At 44.0% G+C, this 8,054-nt stretch overlaps 1 non-coding gene across 1 annotated transcript; it reads right to left on the bottom strand.

Moving 5' to 3' along the window:
* Positions 1-7,549: 7,549 nt before the first annotated feature.
* On the bottom strand, positions 7,550-7,740 carry LOC138668111 (U2 spliceosomal RNA). Its single transcript, XR_011319087.1, has one exon. It is a non-coding gene; the product is annotated as a U2 spliceosomal RNA (small nuclear RNA).
* Between the last annotated feature and the right edge of the window lie 314 nt (positions 7,741-8,054).

The raw sequence follows: 8,054 nt of genomic DNA, 5'->3' as shown, positions 1-8,054 counted from the left end.
TATCCATTGAAGAGCACAGACCCTGAATATCCATGTCCACACCTGTGTCCTGAAACACCCAAATGTCTAGGGGAAAAAAAAAAAAAAACTGAACACAGAGCTGAGAGAAAAAAAAAAATGATGTCAGAACTTCTTTTTTCCCTCTATTGAGAATCATTAGGTTGGCTCCTAGTACTGTTATGAAGGCAATCCAGTGACACAGTGTGCCAGCAATCAGAGCACATACAGTGATCTGACAATAACCCAAAAACAATAGAACGAGCTCTGAGACGTGGAATCTCTGTAGACTGCAAACCTGAACCTATCCTAAACACAACTAAAGGTGGCTGTGGATTGCGCCTGACACTACCTATGCAACTCGGCACAGCCTGAGGAGCTGACTAGCCTGAAGATAGAAAAACAAGCCTGACTTGCCTCAGAGAAATACCCCAAAGGAAAAGGCAGCCCCCCACATATAATGACTGTTAGCAAGATGAAAAGACAAATGTAGGGATGAAATAGATTCAGCAAAGTGAGGCCCGATATTCTAGATAGAGCGAGGATAGCAAAGAGAACTTTGCAGTCTACAAAAACCCTAAAGCAAAAAACCACGCAAAGGGGCAAAAAGACCCACCGTGCCGAACTAACGGCACGGCGGTACACCCTTTGCGTCTCAGAGCTTCCAGCAAAACGAATAGACAAGCTGGACAGAAAAAGTAGCAACAAAAGCAAAAAGCACTTATCTAAGCAGAGCAGCAGGCCACAGGAAAGATCCAGAAGCTCAGATCCAACACTGGAACATTGACTAGGAGCAAGGAAGACAGAATCAGGCGGAGTTAAATAACAAAGAAGCCAACGAGCTCACCAGAACACCTGAGGGAGGAAGCTCAGAAGCTGCAGTACCACTTGTGACCACAGGAGTGAATTCAGCCACAGAATTCACAACAAAACACCATAACTGTTTTGCTTCTTTAACTCCCATTTTTTTACAATCTCGCAGGTAGTATGTATACATCTCACATAGTGCCAACCCAATGCAGTCATTTACAGAAATAAAATCACGCTTAAACAGGAATATATTTCGCACTTTCCATAGGGATTCTTTAAAACAATTGATCATTAGCCATGCCACTCGTGCTTGTTTCATGGTAGGGCAGTTAATAATACCATAAATAATTGTGTCACAGGTTAGGGATTGTATCCCACATATCCACTTTAATAGGGTACCCACTATTTGCCAGAGCTCCTGAGCGTAGGAACACACCCAAAATAAGTGGAAGACTGACTCGTCTGGCGCACACCTGTCTCTAGGGCACCTGGCACTGGCAACCAAACCCCTATGGTGTTGGAAGGCCCTTGTTGGGAGGCATTGATGAACTACCTGCCAAGCCAGATCCTTTTGGGAATTACTAAGGGCTGGACAGGCAACATTATTCCATACTAGCCTACTTTTGGGAATGGAAACGTTGGACACGTCCTGCATTACTTCATGACCCTTACAAATAATTGTCAGTTTCCGCTGGTCAAGAAGAAACTGTCGGTCAACCTGAGCTAAATCATACTCAGAAATGGTGCTTTCCAGGACCCTGTATTGTTCGGGAGGTGATAAAAGAAAAGGAGAGTTTGCATTCATGCTGAAATCCAGCTTCCTGAAAGTGAATCCTGTTGCATACCTCAGGAAGCACGAGAAAGCCCCAACATTGTACAAATTTTTATAACAAAATACAAAAAACTTTATAAAAATGAACAGTTTTAGGTTGGGAAACGCCTTACCACCATTCTTTTTACTTTTACAAACCACCTCCCTCCTTAATTTCTCTATATTGGACCCCCAAAGAAAGTAAAACATGGGTTTCATAAGCTTTTTTAGATAAAAGGAGTTTGAAGGGAAGACCATGGCGGCATACAAAATGATGGGAAGCAATACCATCTTGATCACCAGGATCTTACCCTCCATTGATAATTAGCGGATTTGCCACAGGGAAATCTTTTGGTGCAATTTATTGAATACCAGGTCCCAGTTTTCCTTACCATCATTTGCCTGATTGAACAAGATGCCCAGAATCTTAATTCCAACTGATTGTGTTGGGACCTGGGGGAGGTCTGATTCCCATTGGCCCATTATAAAACAGTCACATTTATTTATATTTAGCTTAAAACCAGAACACGCACTAAAAATTCCCATGATTAAAATTGCTCTATTAATGGATGCAGAGCTGGTGCCATACACTGATACATCATCCATATAGCCCAGAGCCTTAACTTGCTGCCCACCCCCACCTGGAATAAAATCCCCCTGATCACTTTGTCCTGACGCAGCAGGCACAACAGTGGCTCAATGGAACAGACGAATAAAAGTGGGGACATGGGACAGCCTTGTTTTACTCCGGAATGGAGTACCACCTCTTTAGTTAAAAACCCATTAATTAAAACCTGTGCAAATGACTGTTTGTATAAAAGCGATATTTTCTGGATAAAAGACATAGGGAACCCAATCCTTTCTAAAACTTTAAAAAGATAAAAGTGGGAGACCCTATCAAAGGCCTTCATAAAATCCAAGGATAAAATCGCTAATGGTTGTTTTCTCTCCTTCTGATACCAGATCAGATCCCGAATTAAATTAAGGTGCTCCCAGATTGATCTCCCAGGGACCCCACATACCTGATCAGGATGGATCACATTTTTAATAACAACCTTTAGACGACCAGAAATAATTTTTGCAAGGATTTTATAATCAGTATTTAATAGTGAAATGGGCCTCCAATTTTCCAGTTTTGTTCTATCGCCTTTTTTAAAAATGAGGGTGATCATGCTTTTACGCCATGAGTACGGTAAAGAGTCGGCCATAAAGGCTTCACTAACTACTTGTAAAAAATCAGTTTTAATAGTATCCCAAAAACAAATATAAAATTCAATAGGGAGGCCGTCTGATCCAGGAGCCTTGCCATTAGCAAAACTCTTTAGGGCCGCTTCAACTTCAGATGTTAAAACATTGTTTTCTAAAAACTCCTGGTCCTCCTTATTTAAAAACTGGGATAAAACATTAAGATTTCCTAAAAGCATGGTCCCATCAATATTTTTAATGCTAAAAAGATCATTATAAAAATTAAAAGTTTTCTCTAAAATGCCCACAGTGGAGGTCTCTCCTTCCAATTCCACAATCATTTGTTTTTTGTCATTCACTTTTTTAAAGAAAAACCTCGAGCATGACTCACCCTCTTCCAAGTATTTTACACGGGCACTAAAAAATGACCTCTTTACCTTTTTGGTCCAGGAATTTGTGGATTTCAGTTTGGATTTTGGCCATCTCGCCATCCACACCAGGCACTCCCCATTCCTTAAGCCTATGGAGAGTTTGCAACCTGACATTAAAATCTCTAAAACATTTTCTTTTTTCCCGTGCCTTTCTTTTGCCAACTTTGATAAAAAAAACTCTTTAATGCGGGTTTTAACACACTCCCACCACCCCAGCATACTCTGTTTTGGGTGTTTCCGCCCCCTCCAAGATTTATATTTGGCTATAAAGTCTGCCCTTACCAACTCGTCTTCTAAAAGGAGAGTATTAAGTTTCCACATACCTTTACCTACATTTGCATCCCCAGGAACCTGCAGGTTGGCATGTAGCAACACATGATCAGAAAATATGTTTTCCATCAGCCCTACGTTACTGGGTTTAAAAACATCATTAGAACAAAAAATAAAATCAATGCAAGAAGACAGCCCTCTACCCTTCCACGTATATCCTGGGTCAGAAGGGTGGGACTTCCTCCATACATCTAGTAATTTAAGATCTGTCACTAGGTGTTTTAACAGACTAGATGTTTTGTCTGTTCTTCCAGCACCATCACCACCACTCCGCCCCTCTCCCAACATGACACAATTAAAATCCCCTCCCACTATTATTGGAGATGGACCTGTTAAAAACAAAGATATGTAATTAAAAATGGAGGCACGTTCATTTTTCTCGGGGGATGCATAAATATTCATAAAACGACAGGTAAAACCATTTAAAACAACGTGGGCTAATAAGGCACGGCCTGGAATAATTTCAGTGACAGATAAAATATTTACATTTTGGCCTTTGAATAAAATCCCAACCCCAGCAGCTTTATTTTCATTTGACCCTGACCAGACAGAGGGTCCTGCTGTCCAGTCTTTAATTAGGTTGGAATATCAAAGTCCATGATCAATACCGCACTCCTGCAGGAAAAAGACCTCAAATCTCAAAGTCATTAGCCATGTAAACAAAGCAGCCCTCCTAGTGGGGCTCTTTAAGCTTCTCACATTCAGTGAGGCAATGTGGATGTCTGCCATGTTAAGTCTTTTTTAATGATTCTTGGCACTCATCATCAGACTCAATAATCTGTGATACGGCAGGTGATAAAGACGGCGCAGTCAGTAAACTGGCAGTGTCCTCGGAGTCCGTGTATTCCTCTATTACGTTAGTCCCTTCTGGGCTGAGGAGAGGTGGAGCAACAGCCAGAAAGATTTTACGGGATGACTCAGGTAGGCCTCCCTCCTCCCGAGTCTCCTCACGGCTCCTCTTACCACAGATGCTGAGATCCATCTGGTCCGCAGGGTTCTTTCCAGGCTCTGCAGCTGGTGGAATGTCCATAACCCCGTCAGAGCCTCCGACAGATGTATCCCCAAGAACAGTGTGACAAGCAGGTCCGGCACCAGGATCCCCAGTTGACTCATGGCCTCCATCCTTTGGACAAACATCAGGACATCCCTCTGGATTGGCATCTGGTTGGGCCTCTGGACAGGTTTCAGGGCAGACATCCGATACGCTGTCAACATGGTCATCAGCAGGGACCTCTGGATGGACATCAGGAATGGCACCAACCGCTCTGGATACATGCCTCTTTTTTTGATTTTTCTCAGATCTTCTCTGAGGAAGTGCCCCCTCTCCACCAGGCGGAACCTGGACATCTGCAGGAGTAGGCACAGGTACCACTACGGCTGTGGGAGCCGAGTCATTAGACTTGGGTACCGTTCGAGCTTCAACTAAGTCAGACCGCATTAGACCCGCAGTGATGTCCGCAAAGCTCACACCGGTGACCACTGAGCTTGCCCTGCTTGCATCAGCTGGGACCCCTGCGGAACTAGCCGCAGATGCCCCGTAGCCACCACGAGACCTTGTCCACATTGGACAATTGCTGAACAGCTGATCAGCCCATCCGCAACTAATGCAGGTCTTTTCGTTTTTGCAGTCCTTTGAGGCATGACCCCATTTACCACAGTTGTGGCACTGACTCATCCGCTCATTTTTACAGTCACTTTGCAAGTGACCAAGGTCGCCACACTTTCGGCATCTGAGCGGCTGTCCGTTGTAAAACAGATAGCCGTGGTCTCTCCCCAGCACCACTGTGGAGGGGGGGGGTGCATAAGGCCTTCTACACCCCCAGGGTCAGCTCTAAAGCGTACCATAAAGCGCCGCTTCCCATTCCAGAAACCGCTTTTCCCTTTGACGTTCAACATGTACCTTACAGACGTGCAGTATCTGTTCAGGTACAGCTCAATATCCTCTCGGGACACATGAGGGTTGAACATATGCATTACGAGGGGTACGTCAAGTTCGCCATACAGAGCCGTGAAGACCACTCCATCCAACAGCTTGCTGAAACGCTCGCCCTTGACTCGCTCATAGAAGTTTTGGCAAACAATCTTGGTTGCCAGCGTTAGGACATACGAGTTCTGCCCCTTCTCCTGCAGGCAGTAGACATCACTCTCCTTAACACCCAGTAGATTCCTTAGAACCTGTACGTAGAACTCTCGAGGGTTGTCGTACCCGACATGGTTTTCTGGAACCTCGACCTTAATCGAGTTCCTGATCTGGCCTGCGCCAGACAAGAATTGCCATTCGCATGGCATCGCAGCAGTTTTGGCTAAGGCTTGCCATGAAGACGGGCTCGGCCTTTCGCCGGGGGATCGCAACTCGTTGCCTGGGGACTAATCCAGCTCCCTAATAGCAGCAGGGGGGTGAAGTCCCACCATAAGTGAGACAATCCACCCAGGCCAAGGAACCGGGTACCCCAGGCACCTTCCAGTCAAGACCAAGGCAGCAACTATATGGTCACTACACTTGATCTTAGCCAAAAGGCCGAGAAGCGATGGCCTGAAATGGTTTGCCACTCCGGACGCACCATGGCCTACAACCAGGACCCACTGTGGAGAGAGCCCAAACGATTGCCCAGGGGAAAACCTTTTTTTTTCTAAACTCTGGAAGCCTTCTCAAATGGCAGTTCTGGTGTGTGTGGGGGTGTGTGGGGATGTGTTCAATCTGGGCCCAACGCAATTTTTTTTACATCTGCATAACTCCGCCTAATCTGCATAACTCCACCTATTTGAACACACCCTCCATCCCTTTTGCGCTAAAGAGTGCAACTATCAGTACAAATATGCAAATTGCCTCCTGTGAGAAAAAGAGGTCTTCAACTCTATTGCAGCAAGCACCTGTTGTAAGTAGCGATCCTACAAGTTACAATCAACTCATTAATGAGTCGTGCAATATGACTTAGGATTAAAGCCAAATCAGTATCTCAATTCACAAACACGGTGTATGGGGCTCTTGGCCCTCGTCAGTGCGAAGCAAGAGAACTGATTTGGCTAGGTGAGAGGCACTGGACTGGGGTCTAAGGGGTAACGTTTCTCCTGATGGAGAGTGACATACCAGCTGACTTGTCAAGGTAAGGAGGCCTATTCAAGAAACAGGCAGAGCGAGAGTGTAATTCAAAAACCAGACAGGCTAGCAGTTGTTTTCCAAGCTCTCCTGAAGCTGGCACAGACCCCCCCTACCATGCGGTCTGCTGCTGTTACAGCAGCAGACTGAAGACGGCGCCATTTTACTCTGCCTTAGATAGGCCCAGAGCCCATTGTGACACGTGAGCGTTCCGGAGTCAATGGCTAAAGGCCCCATTGTGACAGCAGGTGAAGGTTCCGTGCACAGATTCTATCTATTGCAGGCAGCGCACCTGATTGGTCAAAAGCATTAGAATACTACTCACACAGTACAAGACAAGATAGACAAGACTAGCATATTCAAGATCATCACAGACACCATTTTTCCTTTTTTATTTAAATACATATCATACACCACATAATTAAAAGTCAGTGGTCCACAAGAGGGAGCCAATGTTTTACAAAGGAATTCGTGCATGCGGTCACAAATGTAGTATGTATGGCCGAACTACTCGTAGGATACTTCAATTTAAACACTTAATACTGACAGACAGCAGGGGCCTAATTTTGTAGATGGCACAATATATTAGCAACACTGTTACAAAGGCCTCATTCGGGCCTACATCTTAACACACCTGTTGCAACCAGCAAAGATTGAGTGATTGATTGATTGATTGCATATTGTATGCAATCCAATGCTGAACATGCATAGGTGAAAGCAAGGCACAGGAAATGTTGCAAATGGTCCAGTGAAATTGAGCAAATTGCTACATTTGCCATCTGAAACGTGCTTCTTTGACCCTGAAAAGAATTCTCATAAAGGGTTAAATGACAACTTGCTGTGCTGATTTCAATTCAATTCAATCTGTTTTTGGAAACCGGATCAGAGAAGGGGTGCACTGTTCCCGGAGATACTGCAATAACGGGTCAATGCGTGGAGTGGACAGAGCAAGCTCCATTTCCAGCTCCCTGTTCTAAAAATCCATTTAATATATGGTCCCCAAATAGGGGACATATCGGATATTAAACTGATAAGAACAGATTTTTTTTTTAAACCATTCAGGTTAGTTTTAAAGCAATCTGTAAGAATTCCCAATACTTACTTGCTAAAAACGTCTCATCATCATGGCCATATTTTTTTTTAATAATAAAGCAATCTTATTTAACAGAAGAAAGATAATCTTATTACACTTCATAAGATACAAGACTCAAAAAAAATCACTGATATTTCACAATATAACGCCACTTTTTGAACTTCCATATTCCCTCGGCATCTGTTCCACCACCGCCTCTACAATCTAAGTTATATACTAAGAACAACCTAGAAAGAATAATCTTAACACATTCATTTACAGTAATTACTTTCCTTTTAAACACATAAAGATTCCTCACAT

The sequence above is a fragment of the Ranitomeya imitator genome, chromosome 2, assembly GCF_032444005.1.
Source record: "Ranitomeya imitator isolate aRanImi1 chromosome 2, aRanImi1.pri, whole genome shotgun sequence".
NCBI lineage: Eukaryota > Metazoa > Chordata > Amphibia > Anura > Dendrobatidae > Ranitomeya > Ranitomeya imitator.
This window is presented reverse-complemented; position numbering and strand designations above follow the sequence as displayed.